Below are 17,238 nucleotides of genomic sequence, written 5' to 3'. Positions count from 1 at the left end.
ACATCAGCAGCACAAGCAGAGGAGCAGGCCTTGGAGGGGGACGTGGGCCATCTTGAGAGTGAGAGACGCTTTGGGGTCTCGAGTTGTTCTTCTAGAGGACACTTGGTATGGGGCGGACGTGGGGATGATGTCATCCTGGTGGTCACGAGGCGGTTGACAGTGGTCTGGCTGTCTCAAGACATTTTTGGTTGACAGCTTCTCTATCTGATCAGCAGATAGCATTTGGAATGTGCCCTGTGTCACCAGTTGCTTATAATATATATCTCTCCTTTGCTTGATCTAAATTTTTAAATAGGGCCAGGGATGTAACTCAGAGGAAAGCATCCCTGGGTTCAGTCCCCAGTAGCACCACCAACCAGTGTCTGAGTAAGTTGCCTAGGGTGGCCTTGACTTTGCCATCCTCCTGCCTTAGCCTCCTGAGCAGCTGGCCACAGGTGTCCCCACCACACCAGCTTCAGGCATCTGTTCTTAAGCTCCCTGGGGGACTCTGAGGTGGCTCCTCCTGCTGCTTCAGGGCATGGCACGCACTCCTCTCCCCAGTGCTTCCCACCGAGGGCAGATCAGAGCTGCTCTCAGGCTCAGGTGAACTCCCAACCTGTTCCCATGCTGGCCCCAAAACTGTGGTGTAAATGTGCTAAGACTCCCCGCCGCTCGGTAATCCTCCTGCTCCGTAGACATAGGTGGTGTGGAGGAGTCAAATAGCAATCGCCAGGGAGGCGGCAGCACCAGGGACACTAGGGAAACAGTCCGTGGCAGGTTCTTTTTCACAGTGCCCAGTTCTGTTTAGAACCCGCGAGGCCTTGAACCCTGACTGTGGGGAGGGGAGCCACGTGCCCGTTGCCTGACTCAGAGCCCTTGCATTGCTTCCCTTGGCCTTCACCTTGGCCTGTGTGGCTTGGTCCCCTGGTATCTGTCAGTCTGGGTTCAATGCAGAAATGCCATGGGCTACAGGAAAAGGGTTCAAGGCCTCGCGGTTTTTTTGTTTGTTTGTTTGTTTGTTTCCTCCATCTTCAACAGATGTTTTTTGGCTTGGGAGATTAAATCCAGGGCCTTGTGCATCATGCTAGGCAAGCACTGCACCGCTGAGCTACAGCCTCTGACCCAGGTTTATTTTTTAAAGGAATAGATTGAGCGTGGAGAACAGGGCAGAGAAGTGTGAAACAGAAAATAGACACAAATGTCGGCTGGTTTGCTCTTCGCTTAAAAACCACAACAGATTCGCCTGCAGAATGTCCCATACAAAACACAGTGAAGTTCAAAGGTAGAGACAGGTGTTCCCTTGGCGTGACTGAAGATTTCAGTCCGGCCTTTGGAATGCAGGCTGCCAGTCCTTGTCTTTGGGTGGAGCACTGGACAGTGGTGCACTTGGTGCTTTGAACCAGATTTGAAGGAAGAATGGCCACCTGGCCCAGGTAGACGCAGAGGAAGTGCTTGGTTTCGTGTGTCGCTACCAAAGTTCCTCCCACGAAGCAGTGCCAGGGGAGTTGTTCTTTTGGGGGGGGGGGGGATGCCAGGGATTGACCTCAGGGGTACTCAACCACTGGGCCACACCTCCAGCCCTATTTCTTATTCGATTTAGAGACAGGGTCTCACTGAGTTGCTTAGAGCCTCGCTTTGGTTGAGGCTGACTTTGAACTCTCGATCCTCCTGTCTCAGCCTCCCAAGCAGCTGGCATTACAGGCGTGCGCCACCGCGCCCAGCGGGAATTGTACTTCTTGACCAACTCCTTGAGATGCGTAGCAATGCACTTTGCTTGTTGTGTTTCTTTTCTTGTCTTTTTTCAGTGCTGGGGACCAAACTCAGGGCCTCCCACGTGCCTGACAAGAGCTCTCCCATTGAGCTACCTTCCCCCTTTGTTAATTTTTTACTTTTTAAAATTTTGAGACGGGGTCTTGCAAAGTTGACCACACTAGTCTCGATCTCGTGATTCTCCCACCTCAGTCCTGCGTTGCTGGGATTACAGGCGTGCGCCACCGTGCCCAGCTGCGCCCGCGTTTTTGATCCCCACCTTCTGGTTGCTTATAGTCACTGAGGAACAGAAGCTGGCTGATCGTGCTGGTCTTTTGGGGAAAGTGCTGGCATGGTGCTGATCCAGAGGGAGTTCTAGGATAAGGGACTTAATCTAGGAATTAGAAGATAGGTGTGCAGCTGGGCGGCTGAAGCAAGAGGATCCCAAGTTCAAGACCAGTCTGGGTAATTTAGCAAGACCCTGTCTCAAAATGGAACTTAAAAAAGGTCTGGGGATGTAGATCAGTGACAGTGTCCTTGCTTAGCATGTGGGAGGCCCTGGGTTTAATCCCCAGCACCACACGCGCACACAAACACACACAAACACACACACACACACACACACACTGCAGTCATGCACCCCCAATAATATTTAATCCCTGGAGATCGTGTTGCTAATTATGCATGTCTCAGAATGTATCCTCCTTATTAAGGGATGCGTGACTGTGAATTCAGAGTTGAAGGAGTCAGTGGGGAAGGGACAGTCCAGGCAGGAAGCTGCGGGATCAGAGCAGGCTCTGGCCAGTCCATCTGGACAGACGAGCACATTCAGCCACCAAAGCAGGACAACCAAGGGAAAGCTCCAGGGCTGCCAGCAAGCGTCCGGGGCTGCTGCTGGTCATCAGCTGAGTTGGACACAGAGCAGAGGAGGGCGAGGACAAAGCAGAACCCGCAGGCTTCTCTGCGTCACTCACACCTATCTCTTTTCAAGTCCAGTACAGCGGGGAAGAGGATTCTGGGAAACACTTCCAACCTGACCAGGTTGACCGGGTACAAACCACAACAGCCCCACCACCTCCCGCACCTCCTGTGTCTGTCACTCGTGGATGGTTCGTTTTGTGCTCACGCGCCTGGGTCCCAGGACATCCACATGTCCAGTGAAACATCACTCTGGGTGTGTCTGTGGGGTTCTTCCAGAAGGTTAGCTTTGGAATCAGCAGGAAAAGCAGAGTCTTCCCTGATCCAGATGCGCACCATCTCTATTGGGGACAAAAAGGGAGAAGAAGGGCAAATTCACTCCTGCCTGAGGACTCGAGGTGGGACAGGCCCTCGGTGGGACTTACACCCCCAGCACTCTGGGTCCTCTGGGTTTGGGCTCAAGGTTTGGCCGTAGCACCCCAGGCTGCACTACTGCACCGGCCTCTGGGTTTAGACCAGGACCTCGAACTCACTGCCCTCTCTTTTCCTCAGGCCTCAGGAAGTCCCAGCCTCCATCGTCATGCGAGCCAGTCCTTATCATCTCTCTCTGTCCCTCTCTTCCATTGGTTCTGTTCTCTGGAGAACCTATTTCTCCCTTTCTCCTTCCCCAACCATGGAAGGTCCATTTCTGCTGCCGCCCAAGACAGCCAGTGACTCAGGGACAGAGTGACAAGAGAAGCAAAGGTTTCATTAGCAACAAGCTGGCATGCTGGAGGACGACGGTCACGCCCGGGCCCACCTCGCTTGGTGCCACCGAGGGAAAGTCTATCTAGCACCTTCTGTGGGAGTGTCAGCTCACTCTCGGGCAGGTGGGCTCCACGTGGTTCATTAGTCTTGACAAATGGCGCTGTGGCTGTCTTACCTCCGTCCAGAGGTCACAGAGTCACTCCAGACCTGTGAGTCAAAGAAACCACGATTATTCAGAGGCTTGATGGTCTGTGTGTCTGGTTTCTGCCACCGTCAGTCTCTGCTTTATGCTCTCCTGATAACTACCTTTTAATTGTGACCTTTCCTATAATCTGGGCATGGACCATACATAAGACCAGCATTTAAATTAGTTCTACAACTAGTCATTGAGCTATGGAGAAATGGAGGAAGAAAATAGCTTATTTTGTTTGGGCTACAACCCAACCTTTCCTTGTGGCTGACGTTGAACGTGGGATCCTCCTGCTTCAGCCCTCCCCAAGTAGCTGGGATTACAGGTGTGCGCCACCTCACCTGGATGAATAATTTACATTATTATTCATAATAATGAAGGAGGAGGGCGGGTAGTGGGGATTGAACTCGGGGGCACTCAACCACTGAGCCACAGCCCCAGCCCTATTTTGTATGTTATTTAGAGGCAGGATCTCACTGAGTTGCTTACGGCCTCGCTTTTGCTAAGGCTGGCTTCGAACTTTCGATCCTCCTTCCTCAGCCTCCCGTGCTACTGGAATTACAGGCGTGCACCACTGCACCCCCCTTGGATGAAAAATGTTTAACCTAGCATGTATCTCGGTTCCCAGCTATCGTCAAGTTCTTTGCCACCTCAGGGACTTTTTCTTTCTAGCTGAAATGCTTCCCCTGCACAATTACTCCCTGGTTCCCCTTTTGTCACTCTCTAGGGCCCAACTGAAGTCAAGCTCTTTGGACTTCCACCATGAATGATACCTCTGTTATTTTTCTCTCCTGTTACCGGGTGAAGGTCTGGCCTGTCCACAGCTCACAAGCCAGTATCCAGCAGCTGAGGAGCCAGGTTTATTCAACGCCAAGCAATCTTGAGAAGATGGAGGGGCACAATCCCCAAGTTCCATCTTGGGGGTCTCAGGTGCAAAGGGCTTTCACAGGGAAGGAAAGGGGTCAGGATGGACGTGTGATGAGCAGGCTCTTCTGGTACAGGGCTCAGTGTCTCCTTTCTCCTCTGACCAGGACACTGGCGTGCCGCCGAGGTCCTTCCCCAGCTAGCTCCTGTAGTTCTTTGAGATGGCTCTGTCTTAGTACTAAAGACTAAAGAGGGGGTGGTACAAAGGTCATCAGATGTTCCCGGTTCGGTAAATCCGAAGATGATTCAGAATCACTGAGGCCAAATTTATAATTCCAGATAAAAGGGAAGGGGTATAAAGCCAGGCATGGTGGTGGGCACCTGTGATCTCAGCCATTCCGGGGGGTGTGAGGCAGGAAGATGGTGAGTTCAAGGTCAGCCTGGGAAACTTAGGGAGACCCTGTCTCAAAATAGAATCAAAAGGGTTAGAAATGTACCTCCGTGGTAGAGCAGCCCTAGGTTCAACCCCCAGGACCAAAACACAAAACAAAACAAAACAACAAAAGGATTCAGACAGGGCCAAAGGGCAAAGGAGAGGGCAAGTGAAGGACAATTCCGGAGGAGTTCCCCGATTTGGGGACGCGTCTCAACGTGCAGCTCGGGGTAGGACCTTTACTCGTGGCTTCTCTTTCTTGCACCAACTCTGAAGCTCTGTGACGGCAGGCACTGTCCGTTCTGTTCACCATGGTGGCCCTAAAATCATACTGGATGAACTCACGTTCGAGGTCAGTCTCTAAGTCAGTTGCAAGGTCAATGTTGGGCGTGGTATTTGGGAGAGTAAAAATAAAACCGATCCCTCGTCTTTCTTTGTCTGACTTGGCTTTGCTGTCTGATTTATAGTCTACATATAACAGAATGAAACAAAAGAGCGATGTTTAAGATCCCCGTCAGGAGGCAAAAATTAGCCTGACCACATGCCAGCCCAGCCCGGGGCCCCTATAGGCCTGGAAGAAAATAGAAGCAATTTCTAAAACTTTGCTTGTGGTGTAATCAAATAACCAGCTCTCAGCAGGAGTTTTAATGTCCAGCCTGAGAGGTCCAGAAAGTTTCTCTGGCTTAATGGCCCAAGTTTCTATGACTTAATGGCCCACATACTTCTTGGCCCTCTAGGCTTCCTAGCATGCATCATTTTCTCTGTGGGGATGCTTTATCTGGGTAGACTACTTGGCTTCAAAAATATGTTTGCAAAGACTGGTGGGTAGCTCAGTGGAAGACTGTGTGCTCAGCAAGGGCAGGGTCCTGGGGTTCAATCTTACACACACACACACACACACACACACACACACACACACACACAATTTTTTTTTTTTGCAAACTTTCCAGAAAGATATTCCATTCATAATCTCAATGACAACAGAACTTTCTACGCTGGTACATGAGCTGACGGATGCGAAGAGGTCTGTGAACTCTAGCAAAGGGTTGTTCATGTGGAGAAGACCAACAGGGAATCCACAAGACTTGCGCCACAGTGAGGGACCACGCAGTCTTCCCCAGGTGACAAGAACAGCCAACGTCGCTCCTGGACCCTGGCAATTCACTTACCTAAGTACTTGCCTAAGTGAGACAATCCCGTGGCTTCCTTGGCAAGGCTGCTTTTTATCTGTCTGATCCCTCCTCTTCCCCATTGGCCTGCAGGTTGTGGTTTACAAAGTGAGATCCCAAGACCAGCCGATTGGGCAATACCCTTTGAGAAATGCCAATCCCCGGGCCCCACCCAGACCTGCTGAATCAGAAACTCAGGAGGGTGGGGCCCCGGACCTGGTTGGTTTATTTGTTGCCGTGTTGGGAGCAGAACCCACCCAGAGCCTGGCGCCTGCTAAGCAAGAAGTCTCCCACTGAGCCCCAAGCTCCGCCCCATGATCTGTTTGTAACAAACTCTCCAGGTGCTAAAAGTTTGAGAGTCACAGCTCTAGCCTCAGGCCATGGGCCTCCGACCTTCTACTGGAATCTCCTTGGAAGCTTTGCAGGATCCTAACGCTCAGGCTTAATCCACATCAGCATCGGATGATAAGACCCAGGCATCAGTAGCTCTTGGAGGTTGCCCGGGTGACTCAAACGGGCAGGCGAGTTTGGGAACCTTAGACTCTCCACGCGGAGCTGAGAGTCGTCTCCAGACCTGCAGCATCAGTAGCCCCTGGATGCCTGGAAGAAATGCAGAACCCCAGGCCCCGCCCCAGACCTGTCATGCCGACTCTGCCCTCCAACAGGACCTCCCCACCCGACCCCATTCCACCCCAGTGAGTCCACTGAGCACAGCAAAACGGGAGAAGTCCTGACCTGGGCTACAAAGCACTCAATCTAGGCTGTAGGTCTGGAACTTTCTGACATGCAGATCAATGATTTACTGAACCAGTTCAGCAGAGGCTGTTCTTGTTTTTCTAATTCTCTGGGGACACGGGACAGCCTTCCTGCCCCCCCCCCAGCCCCCCTAAAGTGACGATCTGGCTGCAGGAGGGGAGAAAGGCCTCCTGGGGAGAGTAATTAAACTCAGTGAGCACCTCAAGGGGGCCCTAGAGAGAAGTGAGCCAGGAGGGAAGGCTGTGATTAACACGGGCCGCCTCTGTCCTGTCCGCCATGTTATTAATTACAGCCGGGCCACAGTAGCTCCCAGGTGACTTCCCCTGAAACCTGCTCGTTCTTTCTCCCTCCACCCAACTCTTCAATTTTTTTTTTTCTTTTTACTCATTTCTTAACATCTTACCAGATCGCTGTTGAGTGATTTAGAAAGCGAAACCAAGGCTGACTCAGAATTGAAATATTCATCTTGATTTAGTATTTCCTTAAAGAACCCCAGAATGGAACAGGCTGATCTTGTGACCTCAGCGACAGAAACCTCATTGGTTGGAAATTTCTTAACTGACAAGATCCTCTGTGTTAATCCCATCCATATAGTCAGTCTTTTTCTTTAGTTTAAAAATGATATGTGGCTCATGCATGACCGTAGAGTCTTTAAGCCCCACGATCGCGTGAACTATGTGCCCTGGGCAGTGGGGTGTAGGAGGAGGGAAAGGGGTCAAGACACCTCAATCCCTCAGAACAAGTCCCTTTGCTATGCTGGGTATCAGTTTTCTCACTTCTAAAATAAGGGAGCTTAGCCAGATGTGGTGACACGCATCTGTAATCCCCGCTTCTGCGGAGGCTGAGACAGGAGGATGGCAAGTTCAAGGTTAGCCTTAGCAATTTAGTGAGGCCCTAAGCAATTTAGCGAGGCACTGTCTCAAACTAAAAAATAAGAAGGGCTGGGGATGTGACTCCTTGGTAAAGCACCCCTAGGTTCAATCTCCAGGACCAAAAAAAAAAAAAAAAAAAAAAGCAGAGATTTAAGGTGGGAGGTGTAAATTCAAATGCCAACAGGTACCAGGTAGAAAATCTCTAGGGGAAAGGGTGGCTCCTACTTGGCCCTTGTCCCCTGGTTAGCCCATGGGAATGTGGGTCCAGTGTTTTCGAATTTCAAGGAGAGCAAAAAATCACAATCATAACAATCTGACTTTTCATTTGCAATTTCTCCCTTTATAGATTTGGAAACTGATACCACATTTTTTCCCACCTGCAAAACACTCCTGAGGCCAGAGTCCCCCGGAAGCCAGGTTGGGTAGTGACCACTGGACAGATAGATACCCCAGGCTCCTTTAGAACGCAGTTCTTTCCCTTCGTGTGTTATGTGTTCTGTCTCGTCATATCTGTGTCTCTAGTTTATCCCCTCAACAAATATTTGCATATCCATTCTGAACTGGAAACCATAATTGATAGAAAAAATAATGAGATGGAGTCTCTGCCTTCGGGTGAGCCGGTGGGAGAGATGTGTCAGATGCCACAATAAATAATAAGGCTGCCGGGGTAATTAGACTTGCGGAAAAGTCTAAGGAAGGGCAGATCCAGTTCCTTGGCAAGACGTAGGCATTCTGAGGCTTGCTGTTTTCATCTGTAAAATGGGGATAACCGTACCTCCCCATTAAGCCTGTGTGAAGGTTAGAACTCTCATTCATAAAGCACTAAGAAACATTTTACTTGGTGCACAGTAGTTTCTTGTCTTAGTCTATTTGGGATGCTATTTAAAACATAGACTGGAACTTTAAAAACATAAAAGTTATTTTAGAAACCTGGGGGAAAAAATAGACTAGATGACTTACAGGATTTTTTTTTTTTTTTTTTTTTTTTTTTTTTGTACCAGGGATTGAACCCAGTGGCTCTCTACCACTGAGCCACACCCCCCAGCCCTTTCCATTTTTTTTAAATTTTGAGACAAATTCTCGCTAAGTTCCTTAGGGCCTCGCTAAGTTGCTCAGGCTGAACTCCAACTTGTGATCCTCCTGTCTCAGCCTCCTAAACTGCTGGGATTACAGGTGTGTGCCACCGTGACATTTAACAACAGTATTTTTTAAAAACGATCCTGGAGATGGAACCCGGGGCCTTGTGCTTGCCAGGCAAGTAGTCTACCACTGCGATGCACTCTGAGCCCAACCACAGAATTTCCTTCTCACAGTTCTGGAAGCTGGGATGTCAAAGACCAAGGTGCCCAACAGACTTGGTGTATGGGGAGCACTCACTTTGTAATTCACACTCTGGCTTTTTAATTGTGTCCTCACATAGTAGAGGAAACGAGGCAACTTCCTGGAGTGTCTCTCTCTCTCTCTCTCTCTCTCTAATAATTTTAGTTGTAGATGGACACAATACCTTTATTTTACTCATTTAATTTTGTGTGGTGCTGAGACTTGAACCCAGTGCCTCACACATGCTAGGTGAGTGCTCTACCTCTGAGCCACAACCCCAGCCCCCTGGTGTCTCTTAATAAGGGCACCAATCCTGTTCATGAGGTGTGCACCCTCATGACCTAATCAGGGCTTAGCATTTCCACAGGAGAATTTGGGGGAAGCAGATCATGGCAGTGTCCCATAAGTGCTGCCTAGCATTACTATTTTTATTATTCCATTATAAACACCTTGGAGGCAGGTCGGGTCTGATGGAATCCACGGGGTGGCAATTCCTAACTTGCAAATAGCAGGTTGCGTTCCCCAAGTGTGGACCTCGGAGCCTGGTTTCCCACAGAGATGCTATCACTTGGTGACTTCCCCAAGGCCAACCTGGAAGTGCCTATTTAAACCATAGAGTGGCCTAAATATTGCACAATTTCGCGTTAAAAAAGGAAGTCTGAAAGCAGGCTTGCACCATCAGCTGCAGGAGAAGCAGCTGCTCTGGGTTCTGTCCTTTTTTTTAAAAAAACAAATGATCATAAAAGGCTTTCTGTTCTTTGTGAATGGCCCTTGAGACTCCCAGGCAGGGTTAATTAGAACGGCAGAAACGGGAGTTCACCCTTGAAGACGGTGAAGGGGGTTTCTAGAGATGTTTGAGGGCCTTTAGCCTGGATAATTCTAGGTTTTTAAATTTTCTTCAATTGCACTTAAAATGTATAGCTTTTCTTTTTCCCCGACTCAATGCTCTCTCACCTCATTTTCACGTTTTCCCTTCAAGTACCATCTTGAGGGTGACAATTCTCAAATTTGCATCTTTAGGCCACACTCTTCCAGAACCGGCTCCTGCTCGACGTGGGCAACGTGGCCATCTCGGGCACGGCTCAGAGTTAACGCGGTCAAAACAGACCACGCGCCTTCTCTGGCACTGATCCTCTCAGGCTCTTCACATCAAAACCTGGAAAATAACCTCGTTTTTTTCTCGTTTTCATCCCATTCCACACTCAACCCCTCAAGTAGCCCCTGGTACTTGCCACTGCATTGTTTGTGAAGTGTGATCACTTCCCACCATCCGCGCTGTATGAGGTCGACCTAAGCCACCGCGGGCTGGGTTCCACCAGGCTGCTACGTGATTTCTCTGCCTCTCCCACTTCTGTGCTTACACAGTGGCAAGGGTGATGTTGTTGTTGGTGGCGGTGGTTTTTTTCTTTTTTTGTGGGGTAGGAACCAGAGATTGAACCCAGGGATGCTTTACCACTGAGCCCTTTTTTATATTTTAGTTTGAGACAGGGTCTCGGTGAGTTGCTCAGGGCCTCACTAAATTGCTGACTTTGGCCTCGAACTTGGGATCCTCCTGCCTCAGGCTCCTGAGCTGCTGGCATTACAGGTGTGCGCCACTGTGGGCCACCAGCTAAGGGTGATGTTTTGAAAGCATGAATGACATCTCTTCCTTGCTCAAAATGGAAGGGGTTCCTTTGCAGGTGGGAAAAAATCCAGATTTGTCACCATGTGGCGCAAAGCTGTATGTGATCCTGCGGGTATCAAGGCATCCTCCCTGAGACCAGCCTCCCTTCTGCACCTGGAATTCGCCAGTCCTGTTACAGCTCAGGGGCCTCGAAGCTGTCCATCTCCCTGCCGGGAGTTCATCCTGTGATGACCACCTTCTCATCATCTACGTCTCACAACCATTGACTCTTTTTTTGCTGGGGAGCACTGGGGGTGAACTCATGGGCACTGGGCCACTGAGCCACATCCCCAGCCCTATTTTATATTTTATTTAGAGACAGGGTCTCACTGAGCTGCTCAGCGCCTCCCTAAGTTGCTGAGGCTGACCTTGCACTGGCCATCCTCCTGCCTCAGCCTCCTGAGCTGCTGGGATTACAGACCTGCACCCGGCCACACTCATTGACTCTTCCTCAGAAAGTCCTTCCCTTTTTGTACCTGGCAGAGACTTCTAGTTGTCCCCCAGTGCCCACTCTTCCCTGCCCATAAAATTAAAATCTGATTCTAGCACATCCTTCATGACTAACCTCCCTTTGCTGTTTATGGTCACATGACTAAATTCCAGTTAATGCAATATAAGCAGATGTATAAGGTGGCAGAATCCAGGAGCCTGTCCTTTTTTTTTTTTTTTTTAACTAGGTATTGAACTCCAGGGTGTCTAACCACTGAGCCACATCGCCAACTCTTTTTATTTTTTATTTGGAGACACGCGGTCTCACTAAGTTGCTAAGGTTGGTCCTGAACTTGTGATCCTCCTTATCTCAGCCTCCTGAGTTCTGGGATTACAGGCCTGGGCCACTGTACCCAGTTTTCAGGGGACATTCTTAAAAGAGTATTGAAGCATACATCACTTTTGTCTTTTCTTTTTTCAGAGACAGATTTATTTAGGAAAGGAGATACACATCCAAAGGAGGGTGTGAGCTCTATCAGGGAAGAGACTTCTTTTGGGGTAAAGGAAGAAATATACATACAAGGGAGAGTGCTGGCCATCATGAGAGCAAGAAGATTTGGGGTAAATCAAGGAATACTCATTGAAGGGAGAAGGTGGACCTTCTCCAGAGGAAGAGCTAGCCTACCTTTGTCTTCCTTACCTTTTATTCATTCTGCTGGCTTATGCATGATGTGATGGCTGGATCTGCAACAGCCATCTAGAATCATGAGGTAACCTTGGAAATGGAGATGTGCCTCGCCAAGTAAAAAATGGAAAGGGCTCAGGTGACTGAGGACTTCATGGAGCCAAATGCCATTCTAACCTCAGACCATTTGCTTTGGAAAACTATTTGAGAGAGAAATACACTTTTTGTCTTGTTTGTACCACTGTTATTTTGGATCCTATTACTCATTTAATTCCTACTGATAAACTCTTCAGGCTGGGGCAGCTCTCTCTGTCTGTATTTGCGTTTTCTTCAGAGCATGCAGTAATAAAATTGCCCTCCATGTTTATTTATATCTTTTTGTATATTTTATTTGCCCTCCTCCCTCTCAAATGCCAGGTTCTCAGGGCCAGGAGTTATGTTTTGTTTGCTGCTGTTTCTCTATCCCTGGAAGAGTTTCTGGCACATAATAGGTGCTGATAAATAAACACCTACTATGTGCTGGGGAAGGGAGATACAGAGATGATTGATACATGTTTCCTGAGTCCATTCCCTGAAAAGCTCACTATCCAGTGGGAACCATTTAGTTCAAAGTAGCAATGATCCTCATTGGATTAATCTAGAACACTGGTTCTCAATGGGTAAATATTTTTGTCAGTATTTGAAAATATTCTTTAAAAACAAAAAACAAAACAAACAAAAAAAAAAAACACAGGGTCTCCCTATGTTACCCAGTCTGATCTCTAACTCCTGGGCTCAACTGATCCTCCTACTTCAACCTCCTGTGTAGTTGGGACTACATATGTGCTATCACACCTGGCTTGGAAATATTCTTTTTTAAAAAAAATTATTTATTAATTTTTTCATTAACTTATTTTTTGACAGTGATAAATATTTTTTAAAAAATTTTTGTACATGAATAGGGTAATAATGTCTGTCTCAATCTATTGTCCTTCCCATCCCCACCCATCCCATTCCTCCCCTCAATCCCCTCTGTACAATTCAAAGTTCCTTCCTTCTTCCCTACCCATCCCCCACTATGGATCAGCATCTGCTTATCAGAGAAAACTTTCACCCTTTGGTTATTTGGGATTGGCTTATTTCACTTAGCGTGATCTTCTCCAGTTCCATTCATTTACCTGCAAATGCCATAATTTCATTCTTCTTTAAGGCTGAGTAATATTCCATTGTCTATATACCACATTTTCTTTATCCAGTCATCTGTTGAAGGGCATCTAGATTGATTCCATAGTTTTGTGGAAATATTCTTGAGTGTTACAGGTTGGGGGTGCCACTGACATCCTTGGGATGCAGGATCCAAGGATGCTTCTGAACACCCTGCGATGCCCAGCACAGCCCCACCACACAGAGTTATCTGGCCCTAAATGCCAGGAAGGCCAGGCTGAGAAACTCAAACCTACCCAATTTGATTTTCTAGAGAGGAAGTTGTTTGGGCTGCACCCATGTAGAAGCCATGGAGTGTGGGAGAGGATGTCTTGTGGCCTCTTTGGTCTTAGGAGTGACAGTGTGAGCTTAAGTCCCAGGTAAAGTTCAGCGGAGCGGTCTAATTCTTCAAAGCCTGCCATTGAGAGGCCAAGCCCAGTCACCGACCTCACTGACTTGTCGCAGGACCCATGCTTTGAGGCCAGCCTGAATTCAGAAGAGGTGAGATCAGTGGTGAGTGCTTGCTCAGCATGTGCAGGCCCTGGGTTCCATCCCCAGTGCTGTAGGGAAAGAGAGAGAGATGAAGTCACATCCCAAATTCCAGAAACAGGCCAAGGAAACTCTTCAAATGGTGTCACCCTTGCTCTAAAGACCTCCAGCGTGAATTTTCACTTTGCCCTATTCTTCCGGAAGGTTCAGAGCCTCTACTGCCGAGCGCCATGATAAATCTCCTGTTTCCGTGGAGGTGACTGGAGTATATCTACATTCGTGGCCCTTCTGGAAAAAGCAATTTTCTCCTGCAGGTACACAAATAATAGATGAGGAAAGTCTAAGGGACTGGAGATAATAGAGGTGATAGTTTCTGGGCCACTTTATGTCTTAACTATCATTTTTTTTTTTTTAATCAGCTTTCCCATTTCTTAGATGCTGATGTGGGCAGTGACCTTGGTCAGGACACTTAATCTCCCTGAACCTCACTTTTCTGATCTCCTAATGCGAGGGGTTGGACCAGGCCAGAGGTTAGCTGTCTCCCAGTTCCAAATAACCATCATGATGATCCATTTATCACCTGCCTCCACCAGATAACTGATGGCAACACAGGCCTGGGTTTGAAGAAATAAATTGGAAAGTAGAGGGAAGATCACCTGATTCTTACCATGGGTGTTCCACCCTCTCCATTGTCACAACTAAAACATCAGCATTAATCTTTGGAACAGTGTTTCCCAAAATATATTTCTTAGAGTGAAGCCCCATAAGACATGACATGGGACTCTGTGTCAGAAAAGTTGGGAAGCATATTACATTTTCCTGGAGAGTAACAGTAAGTCATTTTTAACTTTTGTGTAAACTCAGTGTTTCTCATTTATTTGACCCAAGAGTTCATCTTTCACTGGATACTTATTAACACCGTATCCAGCTGTAATATTCTTTGAAACACATTTTGGGAATCCTACCTTGGTATATGGTGACATCTTCCTTTGTTTTGTACCTACTTAGGAAATTTTGGAACCTGCTTTTGAAAAAAAAATCCCAAAGGAGACAGATAACATGTTTTATAACATCTCTGACCTTATTGTGGGAATTGCCCGTATTCACCGTATCATGGAACAATCACATACGGGCATAGCACACTATTAATAAAAATCTATGTATCAGCCTCATTTTATAGTAATATAGCTTGTGCTACAAAAAGAGAGAAATTTAGCATGTCTGTAATCCTAGCTATTCAGGAGGCTGAAGCAGGCAGATCGCAATTTTAAGGCTAGCCTAAGCAACTTAGCAAGACCCTGTCTCAAAAATAAAACAGAGGCTGGGGATATAGCTCAGTTGGTAAAGTGCTTGCCTTGAGAGCACAAGGCTGTGGGTTCAATTTCTAGCACACCCCCCCAAAAAAAAGAATAGGGCTGGAGATGTAGCTCAGTGGTAGAGCACCCCTGGGTTCAATCCCCAGTCCTGCAAAAATAAATAAATAAGAGAAATTTGAAGTTGTACCTCTTTGCTGAATTTCCTATTCACTAAGCACCTTGTTAAAGGGTGTGGCAAATAGATTTTTTTCTCTCATGACAACTTGGATCAATGGGTAGTGGCTACCTGGAGCACTGTAAGACTGTAAGACTGTAGACTGTAAGACATTCAGTAGGCTTGGAGGAAAAATAATCTGTGACCGAGTCTGAATATCTGGTGTGGGTGCAGTGCTGTGATTGATTGTTGATGTCTGTGTGGGAACAGATTCATGGAAGGCACAGAATGCTTGTGTGTTTCCTCATAGAAAGTTAGAAAACAGACCACCCATGTTGGTTTTGTTGGGGAAATAAGACATAAAGATTTTCAAGTGCCAAAATGAGAGGTCGAGATTGTTCTATAGGGTCAGAGAAAGGAGAGATGCTGCAGAAAAAGGTAAAGATAAACTGCAGGCAGGAGTTGAGTTGGACTCTGAAGGTTAAGGTTGGACCATTCTCAGAAGTCTGCTGGAGAACCATGACGACCAGCAGCGCTTACACCTCTCGCCCTGCCCAGCTGCGAGTCTGCATCCCTTAGTGGAGGACTCGTCCCATCCTTTATCGAGGACAGCCATCTCTCACAGTCATTTGAGCCACATATACAATCTTAAATGTCCAGTGTCACATGTAAGAAAGAGGCTGGAGTATAGCTCAGTGGTAAAGTGCTTGCTATAAAGCCCTGGGTTAAATCCCCAGCATTGCAACAAATAATAAGTAAATGAAATGAAGGAAAATAGGTGAAATTAATTTTAATAATGTATTTATGGAACCTAAGATATCCCAAATATTATCACTTCTTTTAATCAATATAAGATTATTATTATTTGGGGGGGTACTGGGGATTGAACTCAGGGGCACTGGACCACTGAGCCACATCCCCAGCCCTATTTTGTATTGTATTTAGAGACAGGGTCTCACAAGTTGCTTAGAACCTCGCTTTTGCTGAGGCTGGCTTTGAACTTGTGATCCTCCTGCCTCAGCCTCCTGAGCCGCTGGAATTACAGGCGTGAGTCACTGTGCCCGGCTAATATAAGATTTATTCACGAGATCTCTTTCACTGTTTCTCCAAATAAACCTTTAAAATAGACAAATGGTGTGTATTTTACTCACAGCACATTCAATGTAAACTGGCCGCATTTCAAGCACTCAGTAGCCCACACATGGTTCATGGCTGCCATCTTGGACAGGGTCAATCTCAACCACTACCTTTGTTAATATATTTGTTTCTTCCAAAAAGTTTGAACACAGTTAATTATGCTTTAGCAGTTTTCCTAGACTCTATTCTGATGGACATGATTTGTGTTATATATGTAGATGTATGTATCTGGGGAGGTTCCCAGGAACACTTTGCCACTGAGTACATGCCCAGTCCTCTTTATTGTTGAGACAGTATCTTGCTAAGTTGCTGAGGCTGGCCTCTAACTTGCCATCCTCCTGCCTTAGCCGCCCCTGTCTCTGGAGTTACAGGCAGGCAACACCATGCTGGGTTTGTGCTAGCAATACTTTTTAAATCTAAAAATTATTTATACCACATAAGAAAATTTCAGTAATCCATTCATTATTCTTAAAAATAATCAAATCATTAATTATTAAATAATGATTAAAAATTGAGTCTTTTTGAAACAAGTTAGAGATTTTTACTTTTATTTCTTATGAACAGCAGGAAGGCAGAGTTATTAAGTAAAGTCATAACAGCTTTTATATCTTGTTCTCTTTTTTACAGATTTTTTTTTCCCACTGGTGGTTGGGCTGGGGACTGAACCCAGGTCCTCAGGCATGCTAGGCAAGTGCTCTACCATTGAGCTACATTTGCAGCCCCAGATTTTATTTTTTATTGTGGCGAAATATACACAACATAAAATTTACCATTTTGAAGTGTGAAGTGCATGAAGAACATTCACTTCTATCATCGGTGGAACGTTGTGTGTATGTGGTGCTGGGGACCAAACCCAGGCCCTTGAGCATGCGAGGCATGGGGTCTACCACTGAGCCACATCCCCAGTCCGCATTGCTGGAACTCCTTCGTCACCTCAACCTGAAACTCTGCACCTGTTAAATAAGAACTCCCTGTCCTACCCCAGCCTCTGGCAACTACCATTCCACTTTCTGTCTGAAATTTTGGTACCTCCTTTAATATATAGCATCTGTCCTTTATCGAGGACAGCCATCTCTCACAGTCATTTGAGCCACATATATAATCTTAAATGTCCAGTGTCGCATGTAAGAAAGAGGCTGGAGTATAGCTCAGTGGTACAGTGCTTGCCATAAAGCCCTGGGTTAAA

At 47.0% G+C, this 17,238-nt stretch overlaps 1 long non-coding RNA gene across 5 annotated transcripts; it reads right to left on the bottom strand.

The window, feature by feature from the left end:
• Nucleotides 1–2,373: 2,373 nt before the first annotated feature.
• Nucleotides 2,374–7,355, bottom strand: LOC306649717. 5 transcript variants are annotated; one of them, XR_013760694.1, is made up of 5 exons: nucleotides 6,785–7,355; nucleotides 6,050–6,649; nucleotides 5,118–5,348; nucleotides 3,446–3,600; nucleotides 2,374–2,987 (listed from the first exon to the last, which is right to left on the bottom strand). It is a non-coding gene; the product is annotated as an uncharacterized lncRNA (long non-coding RNA). The 5 variants fall into 5 exon arrangements; XR_013760696.1 differs by having other exon boundaries at nucleotides 6,050–6,136; nucleotides 6,443–7,342; XR_013760695.1 differs by having other exon boundaries at nucleotides 4,357–5,348; nucleotides 6,050–7,354.
• Nucleotides 7,356–17,238: the final 9,883 nt, after the last annotated feature.

Source organism: Sciurus vulgaris (assembly GCF_902686455.1).
Source record: "Sciurus vulgaris genome assembly, chromosome: 18".
Lineage (NCBI taxonomy): Eukaryota > Metazoa > Chordata > Mammalia > Rodentia > Sciuridae > Sciurus > Sciurus vulgaris.
The sequence above is the reverse complement of the archived record's forward strand: the minus strand, read 5'-3'. Positions and strand labels throughout refer to the sequence as shown.